Genomic DNA, 17,534 nt, shown 5'->3' on the forward strand with positions numbered 1-17,534 from the left:
GGAATTTCTATTTGATAACTCAAGAGGCAGTGCCCAACGTTTTGAAGCTAGATCAGGGTGCCTTAGAACATGCCGCTACAAAAAAAAATAACCAAGAAGATGACGCATGTGCAGTGCGCGGTAAATGCGTAGAAACAGTTGGGCATCTTATACTTGAACGGGGTGGTATCCATCCAGATGTTCATGCAGGCACAGTCACTCATCCGGAAGCCGGTTTAGAGATACCAAAGGTAGGGTGAATGAATCTGCTGTGGAAGTCAGCAAAAAGCGATTGGAAAAGTGGTGATGGCTGAAAAGCAGAAAGGTGACATAAGGTTAGAAGTACTGCCACAAAGATATAGTAAATGATATGATGGAGCAGTTGACCGATTTATAACGAAATATTAGATACATAAGGAAAAAAAGCCGACATAATGGCAGCTGCCCCCATCCCGTTTCAGGGGACCCTCCTATGTTCCATTCATCCATCCACCATGTGGCATCATGGAAGTGCAGTTAGGCTAGCACCCCGTGTTAAGACTATGCAGCATCAAATATATGTAGTAATGAAAATTCTTTTGGAAATACTTTGCGTTTCAAGGGGACAGAGCACAGTGGTAAGTACATTTTGTGGTTGCAAAACATGCAAGAATTTACTTTTTTTGTCAACAATTCTCCATAATAGTTAAAATTATATAACCAAACCGATCTTTCTTGTTCCGTCATACTGCAAACTTTCAATGGCCACATTGGGTGCTGTCATTAGGAAAGGCATTTGGTTCATTCTCTCGTGATTTCTACAAGGCACCACATCTGCTTATTTAGTTTCTGCAATATTGTCATGTTACAATTGCAATCGCATCTGTCAGCCTCAGTGATAGCAGTTCTATGGAAATTGCCAAGACGTAACTATTTTCAGACTGCTCAAGAGCTCAAAGAAAGAGGCATTGACTAAGTCTGCGCACTTGCTTTTTGTTGTCTTATTATGGGGACCAACAATTTGCCAAATCATGCCCTTAAAGTATGGTGTAAATGAAAAGATCTTACCTCCTATTGTAAAAAATTAGCATTGCGGTATCTAAGAAATCAGAATTTATAATCCTAATTTAACATTGGAAACCACACAAAACAGCCTGAAGTGCTGCTATCCACCAGTGACACCTTGTCATATTGAGTATAGCCTACCTTGTGACCACGTCTTCATAGGATACTGCTGCTTTTTTGTTGAGTGCATATTTATTTCGTGCATGTCCAGCATATTTTCTTATAGCTTATCCTCGCTCTGGTATGCTTTTCATTTAAATGCAATGCTCTCTTCGCTACACAAATAAGGTGCACTGAAATTTTGTCACTGAATGGCGCTACAGTGCTTCGTAATTTCTGGTTGGAAAGGATACCATGGTCTGCTGAAACTCGTGTTCCTGAGGCATATGTCCCTGCCATAACGGCATAGACGGTTGAAGCTAAAATGGACGTAATCTATGGTAAAAATTTGAAATTAATATCTTATAACTGGGACAGTATTAGGTCCTGGTTCATCACTTTGGCCAATGTGAAATCTATATTGTGAAGGCTAGCCTCAGCTGGCTGGCCGTAATAGTGCAAAATCCGCCTCTGAGATCAAAGGCGGAAACGGCACACGTGAAGCCCTATGCTCCGAACAACAGCACGTTGTTTGGTGGTTGGTCACCCTGAGTTTCTGAATGGCCACAGCGAATGGGGTGCATGCTTGCAACACATCTAAATTGTTTGCCTAATTCGGATCTCGTTTGAAGAAGCGCATGGGCGGTATAGCATGCGAGAAGGCACCACGCGGAATTATTGTCATTGCCAGAGTCCGATGGTAGAGACCACATAGTGGGCACCCCTTTAAAAAGTTCTAGCAAAGGAGAAACTACCGCAGGCATTGCGGCTCAGGACGATGCCCCTGGCAGGGGGCTGTAACAGGCATTCAATGATGACCTGACTGATTAAGACACTTGGACTAAAACGCGGCGACGAGAACACATATCTTCAGGATTTCCTAAGGGACAAGTGACCATGAACAAAGAAAAGAAAGCACCACGAGACTGGGAGGCTCCGGCACCCAGACACGAGCAACAGCCGTCCTTAGGGAAGCTAGGCACAAAGAAGCGAGCATTGCCAGACAGAAGCGGTATGGCCATTCTCGAGTGATGACGAGTGTTCTTGTTGGTGCGATAGCTGCCTGAACCCTGTTAGACACTGCGGTCAAGAAATCTTCGGAAAGCAAGGGAACACGTCGACCTGTCCACCCATGTTTTCTCTTGTCCCTGGTATCAGAGAGAGGTTTCTGTACTGGGAAAGCTGCTAGTCAGAACCCACAATGTAGTGGGCCAATGTAGCCGTGATTGCCACAATGGAAATTCATCTCTTTGAAGCAAATTTGCTGCTCTTTTCATGTTTTGCACTTTGTGGAAAGGGTTGTGTACTTCACCAGTATTAGAGAGGCGTGCTGCTGTCGTTGCGAACCAATCATATGGCATCTTTACAGTAATTCAATATTACAGGATGTGGGCAGAGCTTCTAGGAGGGTAAAACAGACCCTTATAGTGGGAAAAAGCGTCCTGTTACAGGTTTAGGTGCTCCGCATCTTTGGCTATGCCGAAGAGGGACAGTTTTTTTACTAGCCAGTTCCGTCTTGTATCCCTACCGTAATGTTGTAAATCATCTGTATGTAAAGCTTCAGTTTTTTCTCGTAACTCACTACATTGAAGTTTTGTTAAATGATCTCAGATAAGGCGCCTCTGGCACAGGTAGCCTCTGCAGCAACATACACCATCCCTGACAGTACACTTCATGTGCAAAGTTTAGAAGAACCAACATCAGGAATATGCACAGAACAAATATCTACGGATACTAGAAATATTCTTGGTAAAAATGTTCCTACAGCAGTTTCAACAAACTGTTGCAGAATCGAGCACCTTAGAAAGTAAGTTTATCATCACACTGGAAAAAATTTGAGCATATAAAATTCAGTTCTGGGAATCTTTAAGGCATAATATTATTACTTTGCAGTATTCGCTGGTCGTGCTGAGGATAAAGAAGTGCGACGAACTCCGAGAAGAAGGCGACGCAGACGGGTGCTGAGATCTGTGCTGTGATCATCGTTAGTGGTGCGGACAGCTGTCGGACTGTGAATCTTCCCCGTAACATCTTTTAGTAGAGGTGAATCCTTCGATCACCTGTGACAAGCTGGATCTCCGCAGCGGCCGCCACATTGGTACCACCACAATGAATACAGAGGATGCTACATCTATGGCTGCCGCATCTGCGGTCGTCATGGCTCATCCCTGTAACCCCGGAACCTTCTGTGGGACCTACGACGTTGATGTAGACACTGGCTGGCCCTATACGAACGCGTCAGCAAGCACAACAGGTAGGATCCCACACTTATGCTCGCGGATGTCATCTTTTACTTGACTGAGACCGCGCGGGTGTGGTCTGAAACCCACGAAGATGACCTCACATCTCGGGGAATCTGTAAGCAAATGCTCCCTCTGTTCGAAACGCCTATTGGCCGCCACTTCGCTGTCAAAGAAGTGCTCGACTCTAGCGCCCAAACCTCTATAGAGTCCTATCTCACTTATAATCAGGACGTCCTATCCCTGTGCCGCTAAGTCGATCAAGCTATGCTTGAGGTGGGAAACGTCGGCCACATAGTGAAAGGCATTGCCGATGATGTCTTCAACCTCCTGTTGTGCAGGGATTGTTCCCTCGTGGGCTCAGTGCTGCAGGTGTGCCGACGTTTCGAGCAAGTGAAACAGAGGCGCATATCTCACTGTTTCGACTGGCTGCAAAACACAGCTGCCAGCTTCACCTGTGCCGATCTTCCGACTCCTTGACCGCCTGCTAATTATTGACAGCACTTGTACCCGCATCATCCTCTAAGAGCTTTAGGCAATAACTCCCGTAACCTCACTATCGCATACGTGCGACAACACCCTGGCTACAATATCACTCATTCAGGGTGTTGTTTGCCAAGAGGTTGCGAATATGGGTCTCCCTTCTATCAGCGCCGCCGACACCATAGATTCCGGACCTGCCCCTCCAGTGATTGCCGCGGCCTCGTCCAATGCCGGTTTTTTGCCCCGATATCGGTACTGCATTCCGAATGAATGGCGTACTCAAGACAATCGCCCCATCTGCTTTACTTGTTCCCGCGTTGGCCACATTTCCCGTCACTGCCGTAGCCGTTGGCACACGCCATTTCGTCAGTTCACCTACGTCGACCGCTGCGGAGAATATGCTCATCGCTATTCCTCACCTCGCCCCGACCAGACCCGTGTTCACCCCGGATGTCACCATTCGTGCTGCCAACCGTTCACCATCCCCGCAAACCCGATGCTTGCATTCTCCTCTTCCTCGCCGCAATTGGTCACCATCTTATTCGAGCCAAATACCGGAAAACTAGCCAATTCAGCTCCCGGCGGTGACACTGCATTTGTAACCCGGACTGATAAACCTCTGCTGACCCCTGCCCTACAAAATAATCGCACGACGTCCTTGTGGATGGTATTCCCCGTTTCTGCTCTCATTGATACTGGCGCCCAACTGTCCGTTCTCAGCTCCTCATTTCGCCATCGCCTCATGAAAGGCCTTACTTTAGCCGTGTCGCCCACAGTTCGCGTCAGCAATGGCAGCCCTGCTGCCGTGGTTGACATGTGTACGGCGCGAGTTACCATTGATGGTCGTCATGCCCCAGTGTTCACCGTCCTACACGAATGCCCCCATGACGTTATCATTGGCAATGACTTTTTAACAGCCCACTCTTCCCACATTGGCTACTCTACAGGCCTCCTTCGCTTGGACCTTCCGCTCTGCTTTGGAGACCCTTCCTGCTCACGCTGCCTTCCATGAGCACTGTTCTGCCGCTTTCCTCCTGAAGCTGTCGTTTGCATCCCTTTGTCGCCATTACCACCCGTCCCAGGCGGCGACTGATGTCATCCTGAAGAGGCACGTCACCCATCCTCATTTAATTGTGCATATCTTCCAGAACCGCACCACTCTCCCGAGGGAATTTCACTGGCTGCGCTGTCCCTGATGACGGATTGTGCCATTTCAGCTCTGACTACAGATCATCCAACTGCCGTCCCTGTAACCCCTCCCTCTTCCTCTACATCGCGCCCTGATCCTGTTAACAGTATGATTGCAGCGGATCTTCAACCTGAATAGGCCGTGGAGTTAACAAGCTTTTGCTCAGCTAGAGTGTCTTTTTGATTTCGGTACCCGCCCATGGGATCAAACTGCAGTTGTCAGACACTGCATTGACACCGGTGATGCCTGTCCTGTTCACAGTACTTCTCGTGTCTGCACTCCATGCTCTCTTGATAACATTCGAAATTACGCCGCATTTTCATTGACCTTATGCAATGAAAAATGCAAACGGTTTTACCACTACCGGGGAACTTCTTTTGTGTGACTTGGGGGGTGGCGCTGCGGTCGCCGACGAGAGGGGACGTGCTTCTCATCGGCCCCTGCTATTATGCCAATTAACGCAGTGTTAATTTACAGTTACCGCGATATATTTGGTACCAAAGTGTGCGCGAAGGTGCGGGGCATCGACCGGTACCAGTTTTGACCAAGCGGTACGTGATTATCCCGATTTACGAGGACTTTTCTCTGGTGCGGTGCGGACTTTTCTCTAAGCCTAACGTCGGCCTACCACGAGTACGGCCACCGGTGGTGACGGGCCCGGCCGCTAGGCCTAACCCGGCGACGAGTACGACCAAGATGGCGTCCGAAATGGAAGCGTCCGAAATGGAAGTGGCCACGTCGATGGGAGACAACATGACGTCAGCACCGAGCATCGGCAGTCTCGGCGGGCGTACGTGCATTGAAGTTCAAGGAGAGGACATTACACCGGAAGAAGTCGAAGGCTGGTCGGTCTCCGGCAAGCGCGTCAAGCAGATCATGGCCGGCAAGGAAAACGGTGAGTCCGCCGCCATTACTCGCCAGTCTAGACCCAAGACTAGGGCCAGCTTTGCTAAGAGAGTTGCAGCCTCGGTAACGAAAGCGGCGAGGATGCCGATGGACATGCCGAAGGAAGACACTAAGATAGTCATGAGACCACGGGGAGGTCTCAACGTAGCGAGAACTGAGGTTTCAATAATTATGTCGGCCGTCATGACGGCGGCTCGAGTAACGAAGGAAGAAGCCAAAGCAGACACCATCTGCACGAACGCGCAGCAAAACATCATCGTGGTCAGCACCCCGGACGAGAGGCGTGCCACGCTGTACTCTAAGGTCAAAACCCTTAACGTAGGAGACAGGCCATACGAAGTCAGCGCCTACCGAACGGCGCCGGACGGCACGGTCAAGGGAGTCATCCGAGGCATAGCCGTAGACGACACCCCGGAGGAGATAGCCGAAAACATCGTGAACCCGTGCAACCCCCTAGCGGTGGAAGCGCACAGAATCGGCAATACAACCACGGTGATAGTACTCTTCGCAGGAGAGAAAGTACCGAACTACGTCAAGTATGGCTCGATATTAGTCAGGTGCGGGCTTTACCGCAAGCACTTTGACGTGTGCAGGCAATGCGGCAAGATCGGCCATAGAAGAGACGTATGCCCGAATCCCAACACCAGAGTATGCTTCGGCTGCGGAATCGCGAACCCCAGCGAGGATCACAAACGCGAATGCAAGCCCAAGTGCAGGCTCTGTGGGGGACAGCATCCAACGGGCGAGAGGGAATGCAAGAACAAGTACAAGATGCCGTATGTGCTCAAAAAACGGCAATGGGAACGCAAGATGGAAGCCAAGCAGCAACAACTGGATCCGAAAAGCTTTCCGCCGCTGCGAGAGCCGTCTGCCGAGAGACCCCGCGGAGATTCGAGGCAGCGCGACAGCAGCCGCAAGAGGGACAACAGCAAGGGAGGCAGGAGCGCCAGCCGCCACAGACCGTCGCAATCGGGGGAAAGAGTCGCCTGGGCCGAAACAGTCAAGGCAAACATGGCAGAGAAGAGACAACCACCGGCCCAAAACGCCACGAAGAACTTCCAAGAAGAGAACGGGGTGGTAATAAAAGCCCTAAGAGACGAGAACGAGAAGCTAAAGCAGAGAATCGCCGAACAGGACGCAACCATCAAGGAAATCAACGCGAAGCTAACGACATTAATTGCGATGCAGCAAAAGCAGCAGCTGCTGCCGAAGCCCGCACAAGAGAGGAAACAAGAAGAGATAACCGAGGACGAACCAGAGGTCGAGGTGGACCCGAGAGCCACGAAAGCGGCGGGACCGGCTCCCAAGAGGAGAGCCATAGAGGGCGCCAGGGAACGAAAGACAATGGAGAGAATCGAAAAACAGGACGACAGACTCGACCGTCTCGAGGCGATCAGCAAGGTAACCAACGAAAGCCTTACTGCGCTCACGCAAACGGTTCAGCAGATGACAACGAACATACAGAGCACGATCCAGAACATGATGGCGCAAACGCAAGCACAGCTGCAGACGCAGATACAGGCACAAATACAAGGTATGGAAGCACAGATCACCGCCAAACTGCAGCAATCATGGACGGGACAGCACGTGCAGCAACATCCACACCACCAGTGAGAGACCTCTTGGTCTGGCACTGGAACTGCAACGGCTTTACCGGCAAGAGAGCGGTGCTGCAGCAACACTTGCAGCAACTAACGAGGAAACCAGACGTCATAATGATTCAAGAAACACACAGCGAAGAGACGCCGAGACTGCCGGGCTACCGGTCGCACGACAGCCCGCCGAGCAAAAGGGACACGTCCAAGGGCAAGGGCAGAGGGGTCTGCACCTTCGTTAGGAAAGGGATCACCTTCGTGGAACACGAAATGATCGGAAGAAGCGCCATCGAACACTGCACGGTGGAAGTAATCACGGGCAAGAAGAGGAAGGAGAGCACTTTCCTGGTGAACGTCTACAGCAATCCGTCCCACGGACAACAGAAATTCAAGGCACTGCTCCACAAGGCAACTTCAGTCGCGGGGAGCAATACGCTCGTTGTGTGCGGAGACTTTAACGCTCCGAGCCAAGACTGGGGCTACCACAGAACGACAGTCAAGGGGAGAGAGCTGATGCAAGACGCCACCGACGTCGGACTGAACCTAATCACGGATCCGGCCTTTCCCACCAGGATTGGCACTTCTGTTACGAGAGACACAACTCCGGACCTTACCTTCGTCAAAACTGACGGAGGATCAAGAGAAGCGAAATGGAGAAACACGGGCCAAGAGCTGGGCAGCGATCACTACATCGTGGAGGTCGTCGTACCGCTCGAAGGCCAAGGCAACACCGGCATAAGGAAGCATCGCATTACGGACTGGGACGCCTTTCGAAAGGCGCTATCCGCGGTGCAAGAGGACATTACGGACATCGAGCAATGGGCGGCCAACGTCGTTGAGACGACGGAAGGAGCCACCAAAGAGCTAGAGACGGACGAACGGATAGACAAGATGGACAGTCGGCTGGCCCACCTGATAGAAGCCAAGCAGTCCATAAAGGCGAGGTGGCAGAAGCGACGAACCAACCGAAGTCTAAGGAAGAAGATCGCCGAGCTCAACAGGCAGATCGAGGTCCACTGCAGGGTGCTATGCACCCAACAGTGGAACGAGGCCTGCAACGAAGCCGACGGACAGATGCACAAGGGCAAGACGTGGAACATGCTGCGGAACCTCCTCGACGAAACCAAGACCAAGGGCCACCAACACAACAACCTGGCCAGGATCCTACACAAGGCAATCTGCGAACACGGGGAAGACGAGGTCAAGCGGCGCTTGGACGCCAAGTACCTGCCGACCACCCCCACGGAAAGACACCCGGATTACCAAGGCAAAGAGAACGAGACGCTAGATCGCGACATCCAGACCTGGGAAGTCAGAGTTGCCCTGCAGAATCTCAATGGAAGGTCTGCCGCGGGTCCCGATCGAGTGACCAACAGAGCGCTCAAGAACCTCAACGAAGCGGCCATCGAAACGCTCACGAACTTCTACAACAAGTGCTGGCAAGAAGGAAGGCTACCCAAGCAATGGAAAGCAGCCAAGACGATCCTCATCCCCAAGCCTGGCAGGCCACCCAACATAGAGAACCTCAGGCCGATCTCGCTCACTTCGTGCGTGGGAAAGGTCCTCGAGCACGTTCTCATGAACAGGTGGCAGCGTTACCTGGAAGAATCGGAGTTTTACCCAAATTCCATCATCGGGTTTCGGAACAAACTCGGGACGCAAGACGCCATGATCTTACTGAAGAACGAGATCATCGACGATACGACGGGCACCAAGGACAACAGAGCCGTACTCGGGCTGGACTTGCAGAGCGCCTTTGATAAAGTGAGGCACTCGGCTATCCTGGCCCAAGTATCCAGGCTAAACATGGGCAGGAGGACATACCAGTACATAAAAGACTTCCTGACGGAACGGACCACCGAAATCTGTGCGGGAGACCTGCAGCTCGAAGAGAAGAAGCTGGGCAGCGTCGGAACTCCGCAGGGGTCGGTAATCTCCCCGCTACTCTTCAACCTCGTGATGATCGGGGTGGCCACCCGGCTAGAAAGAGTAGCGGGAGTCCGGCACACCATCTACGCCGACGACGTTACGCTATGGGTACCGGGAGGAAGCGACGGACACATCGAGACAACGCTGCAAGAAGCGGTCAACGCCATCGAGGAGCAGCTGGACGGGTCTGGACTCGTTTGCTCTCCGGCCAAGTCAGAACTGCTGGTGATTCCCCCGAAAGGATCGGGCAGGAAAAGAAAGAATATGGAAGTCAAGTACGAGCGTCCCAAGATCACGGTCAAGACGGCAGGAGGACAAGTAATACCGGAGGTCGAGAAGATTCGAGTACTCGGGCTGCTCATCCAGCGAAACCGAGCCAACGGTGAAACGGTCAACAAGCTCGCGGGCAAAGCGGCTGCGGCAATGAGACTCATCAAGAGGGTGTCCAACAGAAAAGCGGGGATGAAGGAGGAGAGCCTGACTAGGCTCGTTCAATCCTTCGCAGTTAGCCACATAACGTACGTGGCCGCCTTCCACAACTGGAGGCCGAGTGAACGTAACAAGATAGACGCCACCATACGCAAGGCATATAAGGCGGCACTCGGTCTCCTCGGGAGCACGAGCACCGAAAAATTCATGGCGCTGGGAGTCCACAACACGCTGGACGAAATAGCCGAAGCACAGAGAACGGCGCAACTCGAGCGTCTCTCTGAAACGAGAACCGGAAGACAGATACTGCGGGACCTTGGCCTCGAACCGAGGGAAGGCAAGCAGCAGAAAGACGTACCTATACCAGATAGCATCAACAGAAAGCTCAGGGTCTTCCCGATCCCGAAGAACGTGAACCCCGAGCACAACAGGGAGCGGAGGTTGGCGAGGGCCAGGGCTCTCGTAGACCTCCACGCCAGAGAAGAAGGCGCCGCCTACGTGGACGCGGCGGAGTATCGAGGGAACACCGACGCATACGCGGCGGTGGTTGTCGGGGCATCGACGGGTGCAACGAAGACCGCGGTGAGCGTCCGGACTCGAGAAGCGCACCGGGCGGAGGAGGTGGCCATCGCCTTGGCCGTTTCCGACCCCGGATGCACTACAGTGTTGTGTGACTCTAGAACGGCAGTGAAGAACTACGCCAAGGGTAGGGTATGTAGTGAGGCCGCGCGCATACTGCGCAAGGCCGAAGACATCGAACGCAAAAGTCCTGTGGTGATCAAGTGGTTTCCGGCCCACATGGGCAGTGACGTGTCGGAACGCGGAAACGTGAACCACAACGAGACGGCCAACTCGGCCGCGCGAGGACTAACCAACCGCGCGGCTGCAAGCACGGCCGACTCGGAGTCTTGGTCGCGGCGCAGTGCCAAGGACAAGATGACCACCTTCAACGAAATAGTGAAATGGTACAGACTGAACAGACAGACTATGCCGCCACCTCACCCGGGGCTTACCCGGAAGGAGGCAGTGTTATACAGACAGTTACAGACAGGGTCCCTGCTTACCCCGGTGCTAGCTAAGCACATGTGTCCGAGTGTGCACGCGAGCGACATGTGTAGACTATGCGCGAAGGAGAGAGCCACCGCGGCTCACATCCTTTGGGACTGTAGAGTAAATCCGCGCGAAGCCAGCGAGAAGACGACGATCCCGCCGCAGCTAGAGGCTGCAACGAGGAGCTGTGATCAAGAGACACAACTCAAGGCCGTCCAGCAGGTCTCGGCAGCTCTAGAGAGGCAGCGACCGAGCGAAACCGAGGAGAGGGGGGGCAGCACCCCCAAGAAGGGGGCGGCGGCCCTCTCGAACCCGCGGAAGTAGCGAGGGACGTAACAAGACCTCAAGGAGCACAACGCACGAGACTGACGTAGTGGCCGCGTCGCGGTAAAAGCTTGTCCTCCCTGCGTGGAGGGAGCCTAACCGATTCTGCAGGCATTTTAAATAAAAGTTGTTCTCTCTCTCTCTCTCTGTGTGACTTTTATGCTTCCGAGTGTTCCGAAATACCACTGGGTGAGAATGTAGAGGCGAAATGGTGCCATATCTCTGCAGTAGCTGAGAGTGTCTTAAAATTGCAAGTGAAAAAAGTTCTGAAAAGCTAGACGTCTGCTAGAAGCTCTCGGGCACCGATGCTTGCTGCTTGTACTAGTGGAGCAATATTATGGAGTGGTGGAGTTCGCAGTTTACATCGCTTTAAAGAAGTTTGTCTAGTAAATACTTAGCAGACTTGCAGCTTGTCAGCAATGTACCTATTTACTGAAGCAAAAAGTGTGTTAATGCCTTTTCCATGAAGCGAGCCCAAGAAGACTACAATTTTAGTGCACCATCACTAGCCCTTTCTTAAAACTGGAATTGTCTAGTGGTTACAAAGCGTTTGACTCAATGGCTGAGAATAATTAGTCAGCCATTTTCTTTACAGTCGTACGTACCCTCTCTCCATTTTGTAATGTTGGCAATTATATACCTAGAATAAAGCAGCTTGTACTCTACCCTGTGAACCGTTTAACATGAGTCGTTTTCATCTTTGAAATGTTGCATATTGTCACAGAAGCCAGTGAAACTGGTTCAGCAGGTTTACTAGGACTAAGTAAAAGCACCGCCAAGATCAGGCACGGAACCGACTGGCGGGCGGGCACCGAGAGCGAAGAAGACGAGCGCGTGCCAGTCTCCCGAGCTCGCCACATGGCGGCGCCAGTACGATAACATTCCGGCATTGCCCCTCCCGGTGGAAAAGGCATCGTCCCGATGCCGAGTGGCGAGGTCGAGGATAACCGTAGTAGGCGAGGATGCGCGTTCACATCAAGTAGTTAAAGGAAGCAAAGAAAAAAAACTCATGTAGCTTGACCTAGCGGGAGTAGAAGGGCTTCATCCTGGCGACATGTACGACTTCCGATTGTGCTTGCCGTCGGAATGAGCGAACAGTTCCTTGCGGGGTCACTTCGTAGGTGACGTCGCTGAGTTTGCGTTGTACTTCGTACGGGCCGAAGTAGCGGCACAGAAGCTTCTCGGAGCGACCCCGCTGGCGAACAGGTGTCCACACCCAAACCTGATCGCCAGGGTTGTAAATTACCTCCCTGTGACGAAGGTTATACCGTCGAGCGTCTTTAACTTGCTGTGTCCGGACTCTCAGTCAAGCCAGCTGGTGAGCGGCCTCGGCATGCTGGACGAATTGGTCGGCACCGGCAATCGATGGGTGGGCAGCATCTGGCAGTAGCATTGCATCCAGCATGGTGACAGCTTCGCGACCGTACACCAAACGAAACGGTGTAAAGCGGGTCGTTTCCTGGACGGCGGTGTTTTAAGCAAATGTTGCATACGGTAGTATCTGGTCCCAGTTCTTATGACCTTCGTTGACGTACATAGAAAGCGATTCCGCGATGGTCTTATTGAGTCGCTCAGTAAGGCCATTCGTCTGAGGGTGGTAAGCTGTTGTTCTGCGATGACAAGTGCCACTGAACCGCATCACTTCCTGGGTTAGAGCTGAAGTAAATGCCGTGCCTCTGTCAGTTAAAACGATCGCAGGGGCACCGTGACGAAGGACCAGATTAAAGATGAAAAAGTTCGCAATATCAGTAGACGTGCCGCTGGGAAGAGCTTTCGTCTCACAATAGCGGGTTAGATAATCTGTGGCGACTATAATGTACCTGTTGCCCAATGATGACGTAGGAAATGGCCCGAGCAAGTCCATACCGACTTGGTGAAAAGGTACTCGCGGAGGAACAATAGGCTGCAGCAGGCCGGCCGGCTTGACAGGTGGTATCTTCCGTCGTTGGCAATCACGGCACGTCCTAACATAGCGCTGAACCATAGCGGCAAGCTTGGGCCAGTAGTATTTTTGTCGTACTCGTGCCAAGGTGCGCGAAAAACCGAGATGTCCGGCAGAAAGCTCGTCGTGGCATGCCTGCAAAACATCGGTACGGAACGGCGTTGGGACAACCAGAAGATACTGAATGTCTGTGGAAGCGTAGTTTTTCTTGTAGAGGACGCCGTCACGCAAGCAGAACGACGACAGGCCATGTATCATATCAGTGCCGGTGCCCGTTTGTTATCACCAGCTCATGTGAAACGTGCTGCACTGCCTCCTCTCTTCCTAACCCTGCCTTCTCTCCCCACGGTCTTATATATGCACGAGCCGTAATAAAGCTGGGGGCTGTTCCCTGACGGCGCCGTTCGTCATTACGGTCGACTGCACGATACATGGTGTCAGAAGTGGGATCTTCGTCCGAGAGCAGCGGTGGCGGTTGCCGACTACAAGAGCAAGAATGGATAGCATCAGACCACCGGAACAACTGCGCATCACCGGAGACGGCGGTAAGAGCTGGAGCATCTTCAAGCAGAAGTTTGAAATATTTTGGCAAGCAACGTCGTGCAGTGAAAAGCCAAGATCCAGTGCCGTGAAAACTGCACAGCTTCTCAGCTTTGCGGGTGAAGACGCGTTAGAAGTCTTCAATAACTTCACGTTTGCCACAGGGGAAAGCAAAGGGGACTTTGATACAGTGGTCGCAAAGTTCTAGTCGTACTGTGTCGAGCAGCAAAATGACGTTCACGAACGATACATATTTCGCACTCGCATTCAAGAAAAAGGGGAGTCCTTCGAGCAGTTTCTTCGGGATCTTAAGAAACAAGCCAGGCATTGCAACTTTGGCACAATGGTCGACGACATGGTGCGCGACCAAATCGTTTTTGACACAAACTCTCCGAAACTTCGGGAGAAGATGCTAAGGGACAAAAAGTTGACGCTTGAAAAAGCTGTTGCTTTATGCAAGACGGCGGAGACTGCAGCCCGTCAATTCGAAGTTTGGAACGCAGGAAAAGAAGAGACTGACGTGGATGCCGTTTACTCGAGCACGCATACTTCAAAAGCCTCGAGACGTCCTCAACGAGACAGCCGTTGTACTCGCTGCGGCCGAGTACACGCCCCTCGCCGTTGCGCTGCATACGGAAAGACATGCTACTCGTGCCATGGGTTGAACCACTTCGCGTCTTGCTGCAGAACTGCGGGTGTAAATGAGATTCAGCAAGAAAAAAGCTTCGAAGTGCTAACCGTCGCTGTTGGAACCGTCGACAGCAACCGCGAGTGGCGCATGAAGGCGAAGATGGGCAGCCGAGAAGTGGTGTTTAAAGTTGACACTGGCTCACAAGCTAACATCATACCCTTGTCGGTGTACCGCAAGTTACGTATGGCTGCATTGCAACCCAGTAATACCACACTCCGGTCTCATAACGCTGGGCTCATCAAGCATTGCGGCGTGGTTGCAACAAGCGTACTAGTTGGAGACAGAGAGGTGGCCGCTGACTTTTTTGTGGTAAGAAAGAACCACCATGCCATTTTGGGACTTGAAACAAGTGAGCGATTGGGCCTGATCCAACGAGCGGTAGAGGCAGTCACGACCACAGCAGGAGGCGTAGCCTAGCAGTTTCCTCGACTGTTCAAGGGGACCGGATGCCTTCAGCGAAAACACAGAATAACGCTCCGCAAGGACGCCGTACCCGTCGTACAGCCGGCGCGAAGAGTGCCACTGTCTCTTCAGCAACCGCTGCGTGTCGAACTGGACAGGATGGAACAAGAGGGCATCGTACGGAAAATGAGCAACCCGACCGACTGGGTAAGCCCATTAGTCATTGTGCGCAAAAAAGACGGCAAGTTGAGAGTATGTCTTGACCCCAGGAAGATTAATGAGAGTCTGAAACGAGAGCACTACCAGATGCCTCGTCGAGAGGACATTGAGGCGGAGCTGGCAGGCGCGAAATTTTTCTCTCGTTTGGATGCGAATGCGGGGTTTCACCAAATTCCGCTCGATGAGGACTCGTCAAAAATACGCACTTTCGCGACGCCCTTCGGACGCTATTGTTTTCTACGCCTTCCGTTCGGCATAGCCTCAGCCAGCGAAGTGTTTCAGAAAGCCCTGAATGAGATATTTGATGGCCCCCCAGGTGTGCGAGTGTATGTCGACGATGTTCTAATTTGGGGTGCAACTAGGGCAGAGCATGACGAACGGCTGCATAACGTCCTAAGGGCGGCTGAAGGGGCAGGACTGACCTTTAACGAGGCAAAATGTCAGTTCGGTGTTGAAGAAATTGCATTCTTGGGCGACATTATTGGCAGCAGAGGCATAAGACCAAACCACACCCTCGTGAAGTGCCTTCTAGAAATGCCAAAACCGAAAGATAAACAAGCGGTGCCGAGAATGCTTGGCGTTGTGAACTACTTTAGCAAATACCAGCACTAGCTCAGCAAACGACAGCGTTGCGGTCCCTTATCAAGCAGAATGCGCTGTTTGAGTGGACACTTAATCATGAGAAGGACTGGCAGGACATTTGCAAAGCATTGACCAAAGCACCTCTTCTGGCAATATTTGACCCAACTTTGGAAACTAAAGTGACATCAGACGCATCACAAGCTGGCATAGGCTCAGCCCTGTTACAGCGTTATGGGGCTACCTTCAGACCGGTAGCATATGCATCTCGAGTCCTAGAAGCCGAGCAACGATATTCACAAATTGAGAAAGAAGCACTTGCCCTTGTCTTTGGTTGCGAAAAATTCCATCATTTTGTGTATGGCCATCCGATATCTTTAGAAAGTGACCACCGGCCGCTGATGGATATCGCTAAGAAAGCAATTGGGGACATGCCGCCTAGAGTGCAGCGTTTCTTTTTGCGGCTTTTTAAGTACAACTACGTGTTATCGTATGTTCCTGGCAAACAGATGGAGCTCGCCGATATGCTGTCAAGGTCGCCGCTTCCTGCTGATGTCGTCGCGGTGGACACGGATGATGTCGAAGTGCACGCCATCAATGTCCTATCGTCAACCGTGAGTGAAAGAACAATGACGCGCCTTGTGCGCGAGACATCGGCGGATCCCTATCTGCAGGGTGTGATCGAGCGCATTTCGACAGGCGGGCCTATAGACTGGTGTTTGAAGCCTATCGCGCCGGAGCTATCAGTTGTGAACGGCGTACTCATGAAGGGCACCAGGGTCGTAATTCCCACAAGCATGCGTGCCGAGATATTGCAGCGCATTCATGCAGGCCACCTCGGTATAGCCAAGAGCAAAGCAAGAGCTAGGCAACTGGTTTACTGGCCTGGGATGAACTCTGACATAGAAACATTCAACCAGAAGTGTGGAATCTGCAGGAAGTACGCCTACAGTCAGCCAGCAGAACCACTAATGCTTCGTTCAACGCCGAATCAAGCTTGGCAGCGTGTTGGTGCCGGTATACTTCAGTACGGGGGAAAGTACTATTTGTGCGCCTATGACGCAATGTCAAAGTTCCTGGATGTAGAGAAGCTCTCTGATCTGAGTGCGAGCACAGTCATTGACAAGCTCAGTGCAATGTTTTCAAGATATGGCATCCCAGCTGAACTTTGCACCGATAATGGACCTCAATTTTCTAGCCGCGAGTTTGCACGTTTTTCGAAACTGTATGACTTTAATCACACTACATCCAGCCCACAATTTCCGCGCTCAAATGGTCTTGCTGAAAAGGGCGTGCAGGTGATCAAAAGGATTCTTAAGAAGACAAGCGAAGGAAATGAAGATTTTTGGCTTGGTGTATTAAATTACAGGACGAGTCCATTGGAAGACGGCCGATCGCCTGCAGAGCTGCTTCAAGGAAGAAGTCTTCGCACTCCATTACCTGACTTCCGCCCGCAGCCGACCATCCAGGTCGGCAAGCACAAGCAGTCGAGCCAGAACAGCCGGAACCTGCCAGCCCTTGCAGAAGGTGAAGTCGTACGGATAAAAGGGTCCTCTTGGGAAAGAAAGGCTAAAGTGTTATCACCTGCCGGACCACGGTCCTATCATGTTCAAACCGGCGGACGCATCTTGAGGCGCAACCGGCAGCACTTGCTTGCCACAAGGGAGCGCTTCACTTCATACTCATCGGACGGCAGCGACTCTGCTGACGACCTACCGACTGGAGTCCAGCATGTCACCTCATCACCTCAGGAGCCTACAGCCACTTCTGCGACGGCACAGCCTCCCCTCCCAAGGCGGTCCACGCGACCCACAAGGCAACCCATGCGTTTAGGCTATGACAGGTACTTTCAACAAATCACTAACGACTGATTTTTATTATTAAAGGGAGGGGG

The 17,534-nt window shown here is 51.9% G+C and overlaps 1 pseudogene; it reads left to right on the forward strand.

Annotated features, from left to right (window-relative positions):
• Positions 1-14,092: 14,092 nt before the first annotated feature.
• On the forward strand, positions 14,093-16,700 carry LOC146184803 (uncharacterized; annotated as a pseudogene).
• Positions 16,701-17,534: the final 834 nt, after the last annotated feature.

This window comes from Amblyomma maculatum, chromosome 7, assembly GCF_055883805.1.
Source record: "Amblyomma maculatum isolate TAMU_Amacu chromosome 7, ASM5588380v1, whole genome shotgun sequence".
Lineage (NCBI taxonomy): Eukaryota > Metazoa > Arthropoda > Arachnida > Ixodida > Ixodidae > Amblyomma > Amblyomma maculatum.